Source organism: Haplochromis burtoni, unplaced genomic scaffold, assembly GCF_018398535.1.
Source record: "Haplochromis burtoni strain Fernald_Lab_line unplaced genomic scaffold, NCSU_Asbu1 Contig_98, whole genome shotgun sequence".
Lineage (NCBI taxonomy): Eukaryota > Metazoa > Chordata > Actinopteri > Cichliformes > Cichlidae > Haplochromis > Haplochromis burtoni.
The window spans coordinates 1,791,868-1,813,291 of record NW_024582459.1 but is presented as its reverse complement, the minus strand read 5'-3'; the positions used below and the strand labels follow the sequence as shown (position 1 = coordinate 1,813,291).

The following is a 21,424-nucleotide window of genomic DNA, read 5'->3' as shown; positions in this document are numbered from 1 at the left end:
TCTCTTAGGCTGATCTTCTAAAAATACATATACAAATTTTTACAAAAACTTCATGATTTTCATATATTAGTAGTCGTAATCGTAAGCTAATTTCACACACACACGCGCGCACTGCAGGCCTAAACTTTCCAGGACTTTCCCGACAGAGGTGCAGGTGCAAATGCAAATGTCTGACGCAGCCACACTGGACATTGCTGTAATTAGGAAAGCTCATCTAGACTTTGACATAAAGTAACATGAAAACACAGGTGTTGCCAATGACATTAATGAAGGTTCTGTTCGTTAGGTGCAGAGCCTCAGTTAGCATCATTAGTATCACCTGTGTTTACATGTCAAAATGACTGCTAGGAAAAAAGGTCTATTAGCATGGTGGGTGGCAGGAGCCAGTGTTTACCCCATTTCCCCTGAAAGTTACAGAAACTAAAGGAAGTAAAGGGCAGCTCACTCTAAGGCCGAATCTCAGTTTGAAAATTGCTGGAAAAAAAAAACCACGATAATGTAAATACGCGAGTCTACAAAACACATGTCCAGTCTTTTTCAGATTCATTAATACCTTTCTTCTATTATTCCTTTTCATGTACGCAGACTTTCTCTCGATACGTGTCCGGAAACACACTTTTAATAATCACACTTCCCTTTGGCTGTTATTCAGACAGAAATTTGGATATTATTTGAAACAAGCAATAATAGCAGCATGTAAATGTATTGTGCTGAAGATATATTTGCTCTTTTTAAAACCACAGACCATCAGCTTATTTCCTCCTGTCCTTCCGTGACCAAAGCAAGAGCCTCATAAAGACCCCTAGGAGTTTGAGGATTTCATGGGGCTTTGTGTTTGACACTGTGTGTGTGTGTGTGTGTGTGTGTGTGTGTGTGTGTGTGTGTGTAAGATACATGTGGAATTCAAGGTCATGTAATCCCACGGCCTTCACTGTTATTGACACATACAGCACATTCTATGACCTGGACTGGCCTTGCATGCATACACAATCTTTAGACATTAAAAACATTCATACTGATACTTTGTGCGTAGTTGACAACTTATACATACATAATAATTCTTTATCTGGTGATATTGGATATTGTGCTTATTGGTAGTTAAAACGTTTAAAAACCTGCCTGTGTAATTAATAAGCTAAAGCCACTGGCATACCAGACACACAGAAGGGGTCCTTTTGCATCTGTATCTGTACCTGGGTGCAACGTTAGCAACTCAGCACATCAGGTGGGATGCCTCCTTTCTTTTTTTTTGAGTAACCTATTATCTTATTAATAAATCCTACTACTAAGAGAACTACTGACCAATCACATTTGAGCAGGCTGCTTGCAGCAAACACATTTGCCAAAATTCAGTTTGAATCCCTTTGGCTGTGGTCACTGATTTATTATTTTTCCATTAGATTTGAGTTGTCCAGGGTTGCTGTGGGCGCTCCCATGATGCACTGAGCCTCTCTCCTCTGTTCCCTTTTTCTACAGTTTCATATAACTATTGCCTTTTCCCCCCAAACTGGTCGAGAAAGATGAGCTTGAGCATCCCTAACCGTCTCTCTGTGTCACACACATGAATTAAAATTTTGAAGCTTCTCTCATATTGCAACTCAAATATTGTGCTTCGACCCAGACGTGGATCAGGGTGCTTTATTTTCTCGTTCACAGGCAAACTACAGGGTGGTACAGCCCAGCGTCTAGCATCAGACTCAAATGCACTGTGATATGCAAACGACAGGTCAATCAATCAATCAATAAACACATGTGTTAAAATGTACTAATGTATGCAAAATCTGTGCTTCAGATAGCTTCCCTTGTCTAATAATACCCAGCAGTAACTAGAGATCTAGTGCCAGCAACGAGTTGTAACTCACAGACACAAATGCAAAGATATAGATTTCCAAGGTCGCATTTCAGACATTCACTACAGTATCTTATACAAGTCCCCCACTCTTTCTCTATGCGCTCCGCTGCTCTCCTCTTCCTCCTCTTCTGCATTCTTCTCTCCTCCTCCCTCCATCTCTTGCCACTGTCTTTCACACAAACCACACACACACTCACACACACACATAGTCTCTGGAGACATGTCCGTTGCTCTGACCTATCTCTCCTGGGAGTGCTGGCTGTCTGCCCGGCTCTCTTTTTTCTCTCTTGCTTCACACATTCTCCCTCCCTGCATCTTTCCTCCTCCTCTCTCTGTGTCTCTCTGTCTATTGATCTATCTGTTTTTCTAATCTCCTTTTGTCTTCCCCATCTCTAATCCTCTCCTCTGTTGCATGTCTCCCCTGCTATTGCATCCTCTTATCTCTTTATCCTTTCTCAGCCCGATTCTGCACTTCTACTTTTCTACCCCTTTTTCACCCTCTCCTCCTTTAAAATCCGCTCCTTGCGTCTCTTTTCTCGCAATGCTTCTGCTTTACACATTCTCTGCTCCTATTGCTTTCTAGGCTTACAGGGTGCCAGTGTGGCTGCGGGGCTCAGCCCGGAGCTCTCTGCCCTGCTCGTGCTGCTTCCTGGGCACCGTGCCCACAGAATAGTTAGGCAGGACTGAAGGAGAGCTGGAGGGGTGCGCATGTGTGCGTTTGTATGTATCGAATGATGTGGATAGGGGGAGGGGTGGGACAGAGAAAGTGGATAGGGAAGAAAGATTGAAAAGAAAGGAGGAGGGGAGTTGTTGACAGGCAGAGAAAAAAGAGGCAACGACAGAGAAAGAAGAAATGATTTTTGATGAGTCACACTTTGCTAGCTGGAGTTTACTGTGCAGCACTCGGCGTGTGTTCAACAGAAAAATGTGAGTGTGTGTGTGTGTGTTTTTCAAACGACAGTAAAATTTTTAACTATATTTAAAAAGAATCACTCTGCATTTATTACAACACATCTCAAATTTGTATCTACAGTCTTTTTTTGTTAATTGGTTAATTTAGTCAGAAATACTTTGATTTCTTCAGCAAATTCAGCAAACACCAAGAAAATCTAGTGATGTAAGCGAGGCGATTCCGTTAACTGTCTCAGAACTGCTGCAATTACAGTTTGTGGGTATTGTCAAATTTTTTGGAGTGACTATTACTTGAAAAAAACTCATAAATGAGCAAAATATTCCGATCCCAAGTAGTCACATGCTGCTGTTCTGTCAGATGCGGCCATGATGCACTTGCTACCGCAATGTTGCACACCTAGAAAGGATGGTCCACTTTTAAAGAGATATGAAGTCCATACTGGGAGGCTAGCAGCCTAAGCAGAGAAGCCCAGACCTCCCTCTCCCCAGCCACCTCCTCCAGCTTGTCCAGGGAAACACCAAGGGGTTCCCAAAATAGCTTAGAGATATAATCTCACCATCGTGTCCTGGGTCTGCCCCAAGACCTGCTCCCCAGAAGGGCATGCCAGGAACACCTTACCCTAGAAGCCCCCGGAGACATCCCGGTCTGAGGCCTGAACTACCTAGAGTTGCACCTTGTACAGCCCGGCTAGCTCAGTCGGTAGAGCATGAGACTCTTAATCTCAGGGTCGTGGGTTCGAGCCCCACGTTGGGCGCATCTGTTTTAGAACAAAATTAATTTGAGTTGGACCATATCACCACTATCAGCCCCCATCCCTTGTATCCTCACAACAACCCCCTGTCATTGGCATTAATGCCCTTTGCTAATATATCACTAGCCGATCATGTCCAAGCTATCTCAGCTTTGCCTCTTCTCATTTTGATGCTGTGGGGGCGGCACTAACGCTTTCATCAGTTGGTTCCTATCAATGTGGAGATATAGAGGCCGATTAGTCCTCACCCTGTCTCTAAGGGAGAGGGCAGCCACCCTTTGGGGAAAGCTTATTTCTGCCACTTGTATCTGAGATTTTGTTCTGTCTCTCACTCCCGACCGTGTAACCATAGGTGTGGGTTTGTGATGAAGCCAACAGAACCACATCATCTGCAAAGAGCAGAGATAAAATCCTGAGGTTTCTGCCACCTTTGGCTTTGCCTAGAAATGTAAAGATTATGAACAGAATTGGTGACAAAGGGTAGCCCTGGAACCCTCCAACAGGCAGGCAACGATTGTACAGATACCAAAAAGAATTACTGCTCAATTTCATATTGTCTATAAAAGGAAAAGTCAGGAGATTTTACACACGTATCAGGAAAATATACAGAAAATGTACAGGTTTTATGGATTTCATACATGGGGGGGGGCAAAATGGGCAAATTGCTATGGAGGAAACCAACTCCTGTGTTTGATGCCGATATATGACATTTGGTACACACATGTAACATCCTGAGATATACAAAAAAATCCTCTTGAGGCCATGCCCTAAACCCATCAGACTGTCAATTTCAATCCAGCATTTACCATTTCTGGGTTTTCTACTTTAACAAACTCCTGCTAGACATGAAGTTTGACTTTTTTACTTACCTTCTACTTCTGCTTTTACTTGCTTGTTAGGTTTGGATCCCAACACCTTTTAGGTATTTGTGAGACTCCAGCAACTCTGACAACACTGCAGTATTTCATGCTCTGCCAATGAGAGTGGGCTGAAATAACTGCTACCAAATTAAAGTGGGGGAAACATGCAGTGCTGTTAATTTAACTTCTATTGCACACATTTGGAATGTTATCAGCGTGCTGAATAACCAGTTGCTATCAGCTGCTATCAGTCCCATTCATATAGTCTGTAGATGGCTCCTCCACTTGCAAATAAGTAGTTATCACCTCATTCAGCGGTGGTTGTTCTGTGGATAAAATAGGTACTTCCAGGTTAAAATAGCAACACAATTCTAATTTTTGGACGCTGGACAATCACACATTGGTTCAAGATCCATTTTATTCACATTATATTTTATCACATTAAGTTGTTTACTTTTGTTTTCAGATGCTATTAAGATGAAGAAATAGCGGCTTTTAGTGTTAAAATAAATGCCTTTACCACGTGAAGCATGCAAGCAGGCTTACAACATTTACCATCTCCTACATAAGCACTGCTGTTCCAACTGAGCTGGCAATGTGTACGGGACTGATAACAACTGATAATGGGCATTCTGTCAGGATGTGCTGCGGAGGACCCAAATGGAGGACAAGGGGAGACTGAATACTGAACAAAAGCAAACCTTTATTGTGGCTGAAGAAATTTCCCAAAACACATAAAGGAAGAAAGAGGGAAAAACAAAGAATCCACACTGGAAAAACACAGAAACTCACAGAGTGGACAGCACAGCAGGGGATCTCTCTGATTAGGGATGAGCTATGAGTAGGTGGGGAAAACAATGCAAAGGCGGAAACTGTGAAGAAAACAGGAGGGAAGACAAGGAGCAAAAAACTGCAATGATAGAGACAGAGAAACACTGGGGATAAAAGGCGATTGAATTTGTAACTGCTCCAGTTTAGTTGTCTATGTTCATGTTCAGACACAGATCAAGCACACAGCCCGGCTAGCTCAGTCGGTAGAGCATGAGACTCTTAATCTCAGGGTCGTGGGTTCGAGCCCCACGTTGGGCGGAGCTATTTTAAGCCCAAAAAAGTTAGAGCTCACTGTCATCGCTCTTTATCCCTCTTTCCCTTACATTCTCATAAAAGCCCTTTGTCATCCAAGATGGCCAATCTACCTGCAGAGAAAGGCGTGGCACCACCAGTCTGTGAGCCCTTTCTGTCAGAGAAGAGTTAAGTAGAGCTGAAGTGAAATTCAGTGTTAAAAACAATAGAAAGGGTTCACTGCAGCCAGTCTTCGCTTTTCGTACTGAATATGTGGTTTGTTTGTTTTTTCCAATGTTTGTAGTTCAATAGAACAACAACAAAATCAAAACAAGCCATAACTCATGAGATTTTAAAAAACAGGACCATGAAAATTTGAAGACAATTCAGAGGAACTGGCAGGCAGACCACAGGTGGATGAAGTAAAAAAGAAATCATATGAGAGAAGGAAATTTTTTGTTTCATCCAAGGGCTCTGGACCTCTGTGTTTAACCTCCCTTTTACAGATATAACCAATAATTTAATTGTTTTGATGTTTGATTGTAAATGTAGCGCTCCTGATGACTACACTACATCAGATTTAAATGTCCATAGTGACATTACATAATAAGGAAAGGCTTTGATAAACAGTAACCAAACTTACAGGCTGAACATCGGCCAGAAACACCTTCTACCTTTGTTTTGGGCTCCTTAAACTTGACTGATCTTATTTCCTGTTTGATGTGCATTCTGTACGGGCGACTGCACTTAAATTGATGCTAATGGCGAGAGACTGAATGACAGAGAGAGCATCACCACACCTGTAACCAGCTGCATGCAGAGAAATGCAATTCCCCTGCTGGTCACTAATGGTACGGCCCTGCTGGAGTGGAAGCAAATGGCCTGGACCCAACCACGCATGATGGGAATGAAGAAGGGGAGGAGGATACTGGTCAGGCAGTGGTAGAGTGAAAGAGAGGAAGATGTAGTAAAGAAAGGTTGTAGGAAGAATAGCTGCGATTTGCGATTTTTATTTGATCAAAGTGACCAGGACAAAAAAGAAATCCACCGAGGATGATGGGCAAGCGAGTGGGGGAGGATTCACACCAGCACTTAAATGTCGCCTTCAACTGCCATCTCTTCGTAGCACTGATTATCTCCTCCATCTCCTGTCCTCGCATTCCTATCTCCCTCAGTTTTCCTCCTGCTGTATCCTTTCATCTCCCCCTTTAACCTCTCACCCCTGCCCGAGCCTGCCTCTCTTCTGCTCTGTTAGGTGTCCAGTATCTCAGAGAGGAGCCCCAGTGATGCAGTGCCCTCTGTCTGCGTTCACCGTTACTGCAGCAGCAGCTCGTTTGAAAACTTCAGCCTCTGTAAACCAGCAGAAAGTCCTCTGACGGTGAACATTTGAGTGCTGTAGCTTTAGAGCGTTGTGATTTATGGCAGCTGTGGCTCGTAAAGCCACATAAAAAACAATTATAAAGCGAAACAGCGCCATAAAATTGTGATAAACTTCAGATGTTACAGACAAGAAAGCAACTTGTGACAGTGTAAAACGTGATGAATGACCGTTTAGCAAGAGGCTGCTTCATATAAAGGCATTTTTTAAGCCGAGGTCCTGCTGTCACTGCACCACGACACGACGGACCCCTGAACATTAACTGAAGGTGATGACAAACACAATTCTGATCTCGATTCAGGCAGCATGTGCGCCTGACAGACAATGCGGCAGCTCAGCAGTGGCAGACGCTGATGTGAAATATATGCTGCCGGATGTGTTAAAATATGCAGGATAAAAAAAAATTCAGGGGCTAAGTGTTTTAACCCTTTATGCCCGAAGATTAGCAGGGTTTAAAAAGGTTTGTGAGCTGCTGCCCAAAACAGCCACTGCCAACAGCTTTATGAAGCAGTGCTAGGATATCGTTACTGTTTCACTGCAGTTTGTTAATGCACTCCAAAGTACAGTCACTAAATTGTCTTTTGCAGAGATTGCTTTGTCTTGATTTTCGTTTAAAGGATAATTCAAACTCTTTTTTTTTCTCTTTTCATTAACAATCTCATTAAAGAAATGGATTAAACAGTGACAGTGTTTCAATTTTAGCATTGTGAAATGATGTTGGTGAACAATTTACTCAATTAACTGCAGGCCCTGGCCTCTGTTGATGTTCAGTGCGGGGTATAAAGCAGCCCGGAGTCATAAAACCTCAAAGAAAGTGGACAAACATAGGTGAAACAGTCTCCTCGTTATCCAGAAAGCTCATTTGGCAAAGAGTCAGTGTCCTCTTTCTTTTTCTTTTTTTTTTTTTTATAACGCAATGCAGTGCTCTGCTCCTGTCTGTCCAGTCTACAAAACCTCAGCAACAATCACTTCCTAATAAATCACTTCAGCCAATCAGTGATGGATGTGTTTTTGAAAAACAAAAATTGCGCACGTATTTGTGTGTAAATCAATGTCGTGTGCTCGCTCTGTGATTTTTCCCCCTCCCACCAGACAATGCACTAATGTTTTGTTGATCCTTCTGCGCACACACACACACACACACACACACTGCAGGCAAGAGTGTACGATAAACACAAGGAGGATGCTCAGAGGAGAGAGACTGGGAAAAAAGAAAATAAAGGAATTCTTGAAGAAAAAGGTAGAAAGAGGGAACAAAACAAAGATTCATGACTAAAATGACATTTCTTTCTTTTTTCTTTTTTTCTTTTTTGTTTTGCCATCAGAAACAAGATAGTGGGAATAAATTTCTGATTTAATCCCCCGCCCCTCGCCTTCGTCCCATGAGTGTGTGTGGGTGTGTTGACAGATTTGGTATTGCCTCAGTTCAGAGATTGGCTACAGAAAAACACACTCAGTAATTATCTAGAAAGAACACCTGGGCACTGGGAATCTCATTATATTGTAACCACTCCTCCAACACACACACACACGGAAGAAAATACACAACAGAGTGAAAAGAGACCAAAAAATAAAGGATGATTTTTTGCATAAAACAGAAAATCAAAAGACAAGATGAAAAATAGCAAGAATTCAAAAAACACCTACATACACGGAGAGTGAGGAGCCTTTCTAGTTGTAAGAGCTTGAAACTCACTGTTGTGAGACTTTGTGGATCATACGCCGGCGTTTTATTATGCGGTAAGACTCACAAACAAGCGAAACCCGACGATGGTGAAGGGATCATTTGAATTCATCTGTTGCCATTTCTCTAGCTGACTTTCTTTATTCCACCCGGTTTATATATTTTTTACAATTCTGCAAAGCACAAAGAAAACCGCAGTGACTGCAAAGTGATCCAAATCCGTGATGCATAAAACACAGCGCTGCAATTATTAAGTCATACAACACTCTTGTGTTCTGGTTTTTATTCCCTTCATGTTTCCTTTGATGTGCTGCAGTAGCAGATCTTCACCAGTAAGAGGCAGAGTTTCCTCTCATCTGACTGACTAAACCTCACTCATTACCATCACTCTTTCTTTCTCTTCATCTGGACTTGTGCTTTCCTCTGCCCTTTCTTTCATCCATCTCCCTTTACATCCATCAGAAACAGTGCTCATTATCAATTTTATGAAAATGTTTTGCATTTGCTGTAAACCAGCTCGCATCCTCCAAATGGGAGTCAAGTTGGGGGGTGTGCGTGTTTGTGTGTGTGTGCAAAGGAAAACCCTGCTGATGTGAACAGATGCATTCATTGCCGTATTTTGACAGGCTGACAGCAGCCAGAGTGAGATGACCAAAAAGGGTCAACAAACAAGCGACGCACCAGACACACACACACACACGAACTGTGTCCGGTCATCTAAGGTAACGTGGCCAAAAAAATAGATCAGTGTGAAAAACTTGATTTTTTAAACATCTTAATGACACAACAAGGGGCATATCAAACCTCTAAGCAAGTTTCTTCTAAGAGAGTTTATTAAACACTTCCATCAGAATTAAAAGTTCCAAGCCGATTAAGGACAGGGCGATTTATACCTTTTCAGAAACTGGTCAAACAAAACTTATCATTAAACAACAACAACAAGGGTCGTGGGTTCGAGCCCCAAGTTGGGCGCAAGATTTTAGAACACAACACCCCCTGCACATGTCCACGCCATCTAACCCTCTAACTAATAGGCCTTTTCCACTAGTGCTTTCACTTAGTTTCAAACTTTTTCCATTCAATTGGGTACCACCTGATGTGCATGGTTTTAGCGCCGTGGCCAAAAGTGATGTCATATGTATGCCACAGACACACAACAATGGAAGACGTCGCAACGATGGTATTCCTGCGGCTTTTTGTCAGACTTAGGGACCATGGTGCTTGTTTTTATGTGGCCATTTTGCCATTGCTGTGCTTCAAAAATGGTGGTTTTGACTTTTGTGAAGGAGCATCTCTTATGACTCATCGAGTGACGCCACTGACTAACCAATCGGTGGCATGTAGTCTCTTGACAAAGCATTTTCTTCACTATCACTCTTGCTGCTATCCTTCTATTCAATTCAGTTTTAATGATCTAGCACCAAATCACAAAAACAACAGACCCCGGGGGCTTTATATTGTAATGTAAGGTCATTTTATGTAAGGTAAAGACCCTACAATAATACAGAGAAAATGACAACAATCAGATGACTCCCTAAGAGCAAGCACTTTGGTGACAGCGGCAAGGAAAAACTCCCTACTCCCTACTATTAGCTGGAGCTACAGCCCGGCTAGCTCAGTCGGTAGAGCATGAGACTCTTAATCTCAGGGTCGTGGGTTCGAGCCCCACGTTGGGCGCGATTGTTTTTAGAGTAGACTTCAAATAACTGAAAAACAGTATTAAGTGAGAATGATGGGCCGTCCGCACAACAGACATTTGGTTCTAAGAATGCAGAGCACTTCTCCGTACACCGAGTCCAGCAGTAATGATGTATTACAGTAGAAGACTGCCATAATAATAAAGAGCAGAACTAACTGCAATGCCCTTTTATAAGCAAAAGTTAATATAAATCAATTAAGAGGTGAAAGAGTTCAAACAACTATTACTATGTCAAACTGGTCTTGGATAGAGTCCTATGGTTAATGCTCAGTCCTATCACTATCCACACATGCTGACGGACATTTTTTTAACAGTATATTGACATATTTTTTTAATTAAAAATGGGAATAGGGAAACTGCTCTGCCTCATGAGTGTGACAGTCTTAATCTTGGTTGTACATTTTTTGACAATAATAGAAAACGCCTTCATTAGGGTTTCAGCCAAAATAGTACTGAATCACTATTCAGTCAAAGTAGTACCGAGGCACAATGAGACGAAGAGAACAAACAAAGAGGAAACTAGGAAAGCGGGACAGAGTTAAAACGAAATGAGAACAGACCTACTGTAGTGAGCATGTGCTAAATAAAATGCTTGTTTGAGTTTTTGTTTGTGTATTGTCTATATCCTGCGCATATGTGTGTGACTGGCTTTCAACCTCAGTGCAGGTGTGTTGCTGATAGTTTTATCAGTGCTGGATCAGGGCAACTGAGGAGAAGGGAAAATGAAAATTTTGTTGTTTAGATTTACTGTATGTGCGGTAACACAGTTTTATTTCAAGAAACTTTCTCAGGTGTGCAGACTGCAGGTCACATGTTCCAAACTGAGGGCAGGGTAATGTTTCCAACACTGATGTCTTGATGTATTTTCAAGTAAACTAACACTGATAATTCTCAGTTAAACAGAACTATAAAATACACAGTTTCACAGTCAGTTTAAACTTTTGTACATTTAATTTGGATATGAAAAAACTACAAATATATGAAGGTGAAATTGGTCAATTTAAAGTGAAGATAAAGGAGACAACTTCTGGTTTTCCGTTTCCAGTACAGCAACCAGTCACGACAACCATACACAGGCATTAAACATCATCAACCGGACTTAGACATTTGAGTGTCCCAAAGAACAATATTACAATATGAACACCTACCAGATAATTACATAAAACATTGTCGATATGATGAAATGCCGTACAGAAAGAAGTGCTCATGTACATTACACTTGCAGGAGGTGTTCAGCCACAGAAACCCACATCATGAAGTTACGAGCGCACTGTTTTGCGCTGATGTTAGTGCCAGAGGAGGTTTGGAGCTCTGCAGTTATTGAGTCAGCACAGTGTTGGCAACTTTTACACACTATGCACCACAACACTGACAAATGATACTTTTGATGATAGAGGATTTTAATGAAAGGCTTCTAAATGAGATGAGGCTCCATGGTTTCTACATTTTGAAGGTTTCATGTTAACATTTTGGCCTTGTTGGTTTTGTAAATACTAGTTTCACCAACCGAAACTGAAGCAAACATTTACACACAACCCAGCAAAAGGTGACAGTTAGCAGACAGCCGTCCGCTACAGCTGCTTGTAACAGTACATCAATCGATCAAAGCACCCACGCCCTGATTTTAAGCTGCATCATCGAAATAGGTGAATTTTAAACAAATCACACGGTTATTATGAAGGGGGGAATTAGCTAATTCTTTGTACTAGGCTGTAAACATGCTATTTTCACAAGGTGTTCATGTTAACTGTTGAGTTTATGGGCATTGGCTCACTTTTGGAGCCTGCCTCAAGTGGCTATAAGAGGAACTGCAGTTTGTGCCACATCTGAGTTGCTTTCATTTTTCGACCGCAAGTTGAAGTCTCTTCAAAAGTGAAATAAACTGATAATTAATACTAAGAGTTATAGTCTATACTCATAGTTGGCTCATCATAAATTCTATTGTCATGGGTTGAAAGCATGTGAATCTATGGTGAGGAGAGAGATTTTCTCCTTTTCCTAGTTAGTTAAGACACAACAGTGCTCAGTAGCTGCAGCTCCTCTGGTGTTGTGTGTCTTGTGGCGGCATGGTGTGCGTCTCTCTCCGTTGTACCAGCCGCCGGATTTATAAAATGGTTTCAGGCCCTGTCAAGTGCCCAATAAACCACTTTTACTATTAGTGTAGGACACAGCTAGCATACAGCTGCTGACCACTGACCATACACATCCGCACACGCTGACACACTGAGGCTGACATGCTCACACACGTACGAGCGCACAGACAAGCGGGGCCAGTCACATACTTGCTGGTCAGACACATTTTTAGGGCTGCTGGAGTCGGGATCTGAGCCAAGCTCTAACCCCATCTCACTCCACCCTGTTGCCCCGAATGACATCATGTCATATCCTGAACCGCCGACTCAGAAGGGCCAAACACACACACACGCACTGCCTTCACCTTGTAGTACAGAACTTTTTGGAGCATCAGCCTTATTAAAAACTACAGCATTAATAAGTAATTTTTAAAACACTGTACCGCAGTGCAAACGATGCATGTAGCCACTGTAAGGTCCTCCTGTCCTGTTTTTAAAGTTTTCTCACCGTCACCATTTGAATTTTCTGCACGATATGACCTGAAACTAGTGCCTGAGGGCGCAAAGACATCAGGAAATTACTCACTGAGGTCACAGATAAATGGCTGTTTTTCAATGGTCTTTTTGCAAGCACAAGAGTCGCCCCCTGGTGTCCAATAAACAGAATGTAGGCTTCACTAAACAGACCTAGAAGTTGCGCGTCTTTTATGCTTATTGATTTTTTTTTTTAAACCATACCTGAGCACATCGCATGACCGATATCATGCGATGTGCTCGTGAATAATATCACTGTAATGTCATATTACAATCAGTTACAGCATGTTTGTGCATCATGCATGCAGCCCGGCTAGCTCAGTCGGTAGAGCATGAGACTCTTAATCTCAGGGTCGTGGGTTCGAGCCCCACGTTGGGCGCAAGATTTTTCTCAAGTCAATGGAAAAACATGTACTTCCGTGAGATCATGTGCACACAGCTAATGTGGCAAATCATGCTAATCTGCATTTCACACCTCTCATAAATGAGGAATTTTCGGATGACAAAATAGTTTTTGCTAATATTTTATAGGGCATTTATTTTACAATACAAAGCAACTTTGTTAAAAAAAAAATGTGTCACTCGGTTCGCGACACAATTCGTTTTTAAATTTTAAAAGAGTAAGTTGCAAACCTCTTCACTGAAATCAAAAATACATCAGGGGAGGACTGGAGGGTTACACACTGAGAAGAATTCCAAAGATTCAATACAGCCAATCAGAAATAAGAGTTTAAAACAGCAGCTCTTCAGCTAGAGAGCCGAAGAGGCCATCCTCTTCAAACTGACCACCATCTGTGTGTGAGAGAGAGTCCAACTTAGTCATTAGTGCTCCTGGAAGGCTGAAATACACACACATGTGTCACGTAACACACTGAGTGCAGACAATCCATTCAAAAACTTAAATTTGATTATTTTCACTTTACATGAATCACATGTTTGAACAGCCACTTTAATGAAATATTCCCAATTCCTATTACTCATTCCCAAATCTACTGCTTCTGAGCACGTGGGACACACACAAACACACACAGACCTTCTTGAATGACCTTGAGGACCCATTTGTGCTTGCAGACAAGCCATCTTCTCAAATGTCTAGTGCGGAGACAAATACACATACTCACTTACTCCCCTTCCCTAATTACCGAGTCCCAGGGGATGAGACACTCAAGAGGCGCTTCAGTTAAAGAAAAGGTCTTTCTCACCAGTTAGAGGGCAGACAGGCGGAGAGAGGTAAATGAATGAGAAGATGTTCAGAATACAGATTTGCTGGCACCCAAGTATATTTTAACTGCTCCACAGTTTCCACATGTTACTGTTGCATAAAATCGGGTGAGTCTAAAAGTCTGGTTCACTGCTCACCAAACCCAAACCAAACCCAAGTTGAGAACATGAAGAAAAGTAAGAATAGATGAGGCACGTGAAAATGAAGGTCCTGAGTGAAACAGTGAGGGGGATGGAAGAGAAAGAACAGAAGTTGACTGAGACGGGAGGGCGGAGGAAGAGAGATTATCTCTCTCTAATGGCAAACTTGTTGACAGCAACACTTTTCAGCACCCCTATCTACACATCTAATGTTACTATCTATCCTGAAACACACACACACACACAGAGGCACACACATGCACACACACACCACCTCTCCTCTTGCAAGGTTTATCAGCCCGGCTGTCGGCTCGGGCCACATTTCATGTGGGTTTCGGATTTTAAAACCATGAGAAACACAAAGTGAGCCGGAGACGTCACTGCCAGAGACGACCTCGACATTCTCTCAGCTCGTCTGCAGCCATAACATCGTCGAACATGAATCTGATCTGAGCCCGCTTTCAGATCCCAGGCAGACGGTTAAAAAAACTCATCATCCTCTGCTAGGTCACCTTCTTGCAAACATGTCTCGGTTACAACACCAAGCTGCATTTGTCACCAGTTAATTTAACTTGTCTTTATAAATGATAATAAACTGCTTTTGGCTGCTCCATTATTCACAAGGGGTCGCCACAGCGGATGGATGTGTCTGATTTGGCAGATTTTTTTAGGCTGGATGTCCTTCGTGACACAACCCCAAAGGTGGACATGTGAGAGTTTGAGGATTTATCCTCTCTCTTTTTCCTTTAAACAGAAATGTGCCACAATTGATTCTGCTGAAATATGAGTATGAATTTATTTCTGTTTTGTAAGGAATGAAAAAGACACATCAGCCTCAATAACACTGCTAGACTATACAGCTAAAGTTTAAGGAGTTTATTATGAGAGAACACTTAATGGATATTAAAGTTATCCATGAATTTGGGATGAAAGTGTATGTGAAGAACTAGACAATAAGGTTAACCCAGATGCTATTCTTTATGTTAAATGGTTTACTTTTCCCACTGTTAGTGGTCAACAGTCACCATAAAAACTTGAAAGTGCATAGGTCAGTGAGTGTCTCATTAACATGAACACACACAGAAACTTCTACATAAGGACACAAGAATCCATATTATCAAGACATTTAGATACACTTTCATGGTGCTACGGAACATTTAGATCTCACTAATGAACAATCCACCCTTTATAGACACAAAAAAGATAATTTTTTAATCATCATAGCGAAAATATAGAGAGTTGCGTGTCCTGTTTTTACCATTTCATCTCCACTTTATTCTCAAAGGCTAGAAAACTTGGATAGTCTGCTATGGTTTCCCATTTCGATGCATTTTTACCTGCTGATTGCACAGCTGGTCTCGAAAATACAGCTGTGACACTAAATTCAGAGGCCACAAACTGTATCATAAGGTAGATATTCAGTCAAAAAAGAAATAGAAAAAATAACATTCCAGCTGCTACATCCAAGACTTTCGCGCAAAATAGGGAGAGACTCCTGGTTCAGTGAGTTTTACGCTGGGCAGCAAAATGAAATGGTGAACCAACATTCCCTCACAGTTACCGTCGGACTTAGATGCCATCCAGTCCTCTGGTCCAGATGAAGGGAGAGCAATTTCTCTAAACTGAGAGAAACATTTGTGCAACATTTCGACCAAAATAGTTCTGGTCTGCACCGCAAAGCGAGAGGGCTGCCTTCATTTGGGCCGACGGGGTTGGCACACGCACAAACGCAGAAACAGACACACTCTGCATTTCACCACTGTCATGTGCAAGCCAAATTCAATGAAATAAGCCCATTCTGCAAGTAGACTGTGACAACGGAAACATCGAGGGGACAAAAAGTTCGAATGGAACAAAGTCCCAAATGTTTTCACACTGACTTCAGATGTCCTGTTCAGAGAGCGCAGGAACGGCGAGATTTCAAGTTCAGATCTATGATTTGAAAACCACATCCACTCTTGCAAAGTTTGAGTTTTAAAGTTTCTTCATCTTGTGGGACAAAGATCAAAGTCAGAAAAGAAACATGACACTGTAAAACTATCAGAAGTCATGGCACAATCACTGAAAAGTTAAATCACACGCCTCAAATCCACCGCTAACATTCCCATTGTGTACTTTGTGTTATCACCTCGTAAAGTATTTAAAACGAATGCTCTTACCTGGTGTGTTGTGCTGGATTAACGTCGTTGATCGGTTGTCCAAGAAAACTTTCTCCACCCACCATCAGAAGCGCTAACGACCGAAAATTGTTACTCTCTGTCCGGTTGGGAAAGTGCAGACAGATCGCTGTTTTCAATGGAAGGAGATATCCCGTTCGGGAAGATCCCACAGCAGCACGCTTCACAGTCTGACTTTCACTCCTCGATGTCACACGAAAGTCGTTGTTTGAGTAAAGAAAGAGCAAAAGAACAAAGGAAAAAAGTTGATTTGTGGGAATGTACAGAGGTTTGCGACTGACAGTATCCAGAAGTCCCGACAGAAAAGAGTGGCACTCGCTGCGCTGTGAGCTGTGCTCTCAGCAACAGGTGTCAGAAATAAAGTGAGATTTTTTTCACGGCCATCACAAGTTTCCAAACACTCTCCAACTAATTACGCACGCAGGGAAAAGGGGAGGAGGAGGAGAAGGTGGTGGTGGGGAGGAGGGAAGCAGAGGGGAGGGTGCTCCGCAAAGTTTTTACGCGTCGAGAAACAGAAGGAGAAGTGGAATGAAACAATAGAGCCCAGAGCGCGCGCTCTCTCTCCCTCCTCAACAAATGCGCTTATGTGAAAACTGCCCGCCTGGCCACCGGAGGAGAAAAGGAGACAGAGGCGTAAAAGAGGGAAATGAGGTCGTTTTACACAGAATGAGAAGGAAAGATTCGCCTCTTTGAGAGTGTTTTTAACCAATGGGTCTCCATTTGGAGTCCATTAAACTCATAGCCTTTAAAACAGGGCTTTTACCCCTGAGTCTGGCCCCTCTCGCTATATTCTTACAAATAAACTTCACTGCAGTGAGTTTATAGGGCGAAAACTGTTGTTGGGTCAGCTATCTGATTCAATTTTAAAGGACTGTGTTTTATCAGACTGTGTGCACAACATTAGCGTCACTTCAAATAAAAAAATGATTGATCAATCAATGTAAAACACCCGGCTTTTCAAACTCCCGACAGAGTTGAGTGAAAATCAGCTCCCGATCTGTGCAGCGGACTCAAGAGTTTTTGCAGTACCGCAGGTTGTTAATGAAGTCATTTTTTGATGGCACAGGACTCTGGTAATTTTCGATCTTAAATAATTTTTATTTACTAAGAGGCAGGCATAAAGAAAGCACTTCTACAACTAGAAAACATAGCAGCACGCCAAATCCAGCTTTATCTTACGGGAAAATACATTTAATAGCATAAAAGGTGTTGTGCCGATGTTTATCTGTGTGTTCTTTGTGTAATGTCTCTGCTTATAACGGTAAATAGATTATTATCAACAAACAGCTATATATAAAAGTTATTATACCTGCTTTATAATACAATTAAAAAGTCAATTTTTGGCTACTTGAAATATTTTTCTAGAACTGTTATGTTTGTACAGTTTCTGCTGCCCTCTTGGTCAGATCTTTCTTTAAAAATTTGATATTTTTAACCTTTCAATTACACTCTTTACCTGGGTAAATAAATCCATCCATCCATTTTCCTCCGCTTATCCGGGGCTGGGTTGAGGGGGGCAGCAGCCCAAGCAGAGAAGCCCAGACCTCCTTCTCCCCAGCCACCTCCTCCAGCTTGTCCAGGAGAACACCAAGGCGTTCCCAGGCCAGCTGAGAGATATAATCTCTCCAGCATGTCCTGGGTCTGCCCCGGGGCCTCCTCCCAGTGGGACATGCCCGGAAAACCTCACCCATGAGGTGCCCAGGAGGCACTGTGGAGGAGCAGCGGCTCTACTCCGAGCCCCTCCTGAATGCCCGAACTTCTCACCCATCTCTAATTGGGTGAGAAGAAGGGAGAGGCCAGCCACCCTTCGGAGGAAGCCCAAGAAGAAGATAAATAAAGGTTATACAAAAGTCGCTTTTAACAAACTGATGGCAGCTCCTACAGGAATGTTATTTGTGGCTCAAAATGACCCGATATCAATCATGATAGATATGTTTGACACATGCTTCACAGATTATAGGCCAACAAGTCATTTACAACAGTTTAAATACAGGCAAACACTTTTTGGCACGGCACTCTGGATACATTGTCATGATTATCCCATTTATACTGCAGACCTAATCTGCTCTGGAGAAGGTTAAGTCTGGAGATGACCAATCAGTTCTCTGGAAAATTGCATCGTAATTACTGGAAGATTAGTCAGACATCTAGTAAGAGGGTAAGTAGGGGTAAGGGTAAATTCTTAGACTATCAGCTTTATTTCTTGATTTTTCCTCCTGGTACCTGCAAACAATTTTACAACTCTCTATTATTCTATATGCCTCAATATATAATCCTAAAACGTGGGTTATACCGGTGGACCTTCTATCAAATTTTTCAAGCGCATAATTCCATGTTTTAATTTTGTTCTACTTATTCTTTACTTGCTCTCAGACCATTAAACACCACTGGGGTTGCAGATGAAAGAATAAGAATGCAAACTTTATCATGCACATCCAGATATAACCTTAACTCACACGGTCAGCATTTCATGCGGCCTTGTCTCCCTGCTTCAAACAGTATAAACTTCCGTCTTTTTTTGTAAAATCAGCCGCTCTGCTGCCAGTCGACTTATCCATGTCTGTGACTAGTCAGCCGCTGCAACACTGCCCTATTCATCTGAATGGACTTGCAACTAAACTGATAAACCCTGGGTTAACTTATTCAGGTAATAACCACGTTCATGTGACCAGTCGGCCTGACTGCTAGCATTAGGGTGAGTGAAACGAGTTAACAGAAGAACTTGCTACCCACTACAGAGCCCAGGATGTCCAAGGTCAAATGTACCAGAGACAAAACAGGTCTTTTATTTTAGCAGATAACAGAATGTCACAGAGCAAAAGCTAGGATAGCCCCTCGACAGGTCAACAGTCCATTATATAGCTGGGCATTAACATACGCCACCTAAAAAGCATGCTACAAGAAGATGTGTGTGTGTGTCCCTCTAACTCATGGTTCTAATCAACATTCGAAACAGATTCATAGCCCAAAGCAACGTGTGAAACCAGAGGGGTTAGTGAGCAATCTTTAACTTAAAGTCAGAGTTGTCTGTGTCAGGAAAGTGGTTCTCTTATTACCGAGGTAAATCACCATGGTTACTCATACTCAACCTGCTCGGGAGCAGGTTATGTTTCAGTTTAGAGTGCCACATTTTCACTGATTCTTTTATTTACAGCCTGTTTTAAGTGTAGATTGTCGGCTGGGGGAAGGTTTATTAATGTTTATTAATAAAATGTTAATTTTATACAAATATATAAAAAAAATATATAAATATATAAATGTTGGATCTAATCTGCTGCTAAGGGTATCTTACACTGCTGGAATAGTAGAGCACAGATTAGAAACTGGATCAGGATGTATATCACATATATAACTATTCAGTCAATCAAATTAATTTCACTTTGAAGGCGGGAAGGAAAAACTCCCTTTTAACAGGAAGAAACTTTCAGCAGTGTCGGGCTCAGGGAGGGCCGGCCATCTGCTGTGACTTTCTCTGAAGAAAAGCAAAAGGAGAGTTAATTATATCGTTTATCAAAGAGGAAACAGTCTAATCTTTAAAGTAGAGAGGGTGTCTGTGTAACAAATCCAAACTGGCAGCTGGTTCCACAGCAGAGGGGCCTGATATCTGAAGGCTCCGCATCCCATTCTGCTTTTAGAAACTCTAGGAATCGCAAGAAAGTGAGAGTGAAGTGCTCTATTAGGGTAATATAGTACTATGGGGTCTTTAAGATATGATGGGACTGATTATTTAGGACCTTGTATGTCAGGAGAAAGATTTTAAATTGAATTACAGATTTAGCAGGGGTCCAATAAAGAGAGGTCAGTATAAGAGAAATACAAGCTATTTCTTGTCCCTGTTAGTATGCCCACTGCAGCATTTTGGATTAACTGAAGACTTTTCAGGGAATTTTAAAACAACCTGACATTAATGAATTATAATAATGCAGCTTAGTGGTAATGAATGCATCAACTTTTTTTTTTTTAGCATGGATTACTGACCTATACTAGGCTATGAGACAGTAAGTAAGTAGGTTTAATGATTCAGAGCAGCAGTTATGTTAGAATTAAAGAGCAACATTACAATGTATTAACTCGAACCTGGTTCTGCTGTGTAAGGACCTGCCTTACCGTAGTTGTTTTTCTGACTGCTTCGGTTGTAGGTATACAAGTGAAAAGTGAGGCAACATCAAAGGACACTATGGCTTTATATGGAGTCAGCATAAGTTTGTGGACTTTGTTGGTGAAGTCAGCGGATGATGTGTCTTCGGAAGTCCATATATACAGGGTGTGGTATTGCCAGGGTAAGAGCCGTACTAAGGTTGTTCCCTTTTAAGTTGTAGCTGTAGTTGTAGTTAGTTATGGGGTCTTCCCATAAGACCCCATAAGTAACTATGGTGCACCTCCCCACTGACTGGTAGTCTGGTGATACTCTGGTCTTTATTTGGGGATGTAATAGGCTCCTTTTCTTGAATGGTGAGGTTGGACTTTTGCACTTTTATTGGACTTTCATTCTGATTTGCTCTGCTTCCGTTTGTGTTAGCTTATTATTTCTTATCACTGTGATGAGATCCATTATGGGCAGCTGTTGTGGAGATATTGAGCTCTTTGGCGAGCACGTCCTTTCCACGTTTAGTGAAGTCCGTTCGATCCTGTCTGTCTTTAGTTTTTATTTGCAGTGTTTGTAATTTCCATTTTCATCAAGCTTACGAGTACCTTGACCTGGATGACTAAAAACATTGAAAGACAAGAAAATGCTTAGACATTTTCCATATCACCAGCTGAACAAACAAAACTTTAGTGACAATTTGAGCAGAGTTTGCTGTAACTTTATAGCTGGAAATCATTCAAAACACTTTCATGACACAGAAATATCTGACTTTAAGCTTATGATTGCTCCCTAACCTGTTAAATATTGCTTTGTAGTAAAGACCTAAGAGGAGGTCACCAGCTCCAGCTTTTAGATCAAGGGGAGCACAAATCATTTTATTTAACCGACAACCCCGGTAGACCAATAAAACACTAAACTTAAACTCAAAATTCTGAAAACAAGACGTCAGAGTACATTTTAAGAACCTTTACTATTACATATTTTAAAAAAAAA

General features: G+C 41.8%; 1 protein-coding gene and 4 non-coding genes across 10 annotated transcripts in view; 4 read left to right on the top strand and 1 right to left on the bottom strand.

The window, feature by feature from the left end:
* The window catches only part of wnt5b (wingless-type MMTV integration site family, member 5b), a 97,333-nt gene extending 79,535 nt beyond the window's left edge, over positions 1–17,798 (bottom strand). For 4 of the 6 annotated variants that reach the window (XM_005927240.2, XM_005927241.2, XM_014335156.2 and 1 more), the window contains exon 1: positions 16,327–17,798. The gene's annotated coding sequence lies outside the window, so the exon portion shown is untranslated. The remainder of the gene's footprint in view (positions 1–16,326) is intronic. The other 2 variants (XM_042222979.1, XM_042222980.1) reach the window with 1 other exon arrangement.
* Positions 3,447–3,519, top strand: trnak-cuu. The gene has a single exon. It is a non-coding gene; the product is annotated as a tRNA-Lys (tRNA).
* On the top strand, positions 5,393–5,465 carry trnak-cuu. The gene has a single exon. It is a non-coding gene; the product is annotated as a tRNA-Lys (tRNA).
* trnak-cuu lies at positions 10,105–10,177 on the top strand. Its single transcript has one exon. It is a non-coding gene; the product is annotated as a tRNA-Lys (tRNA).
* trnak-cuu lies at positions 13,113–13,185 on the top strand. The gene has a single exon. It is a non-coding gene; the product is annotated as a tRNA-Lys (tRNA).
* Positions 17,799–21,424: the final 3,626 nt, after the last annotated feature.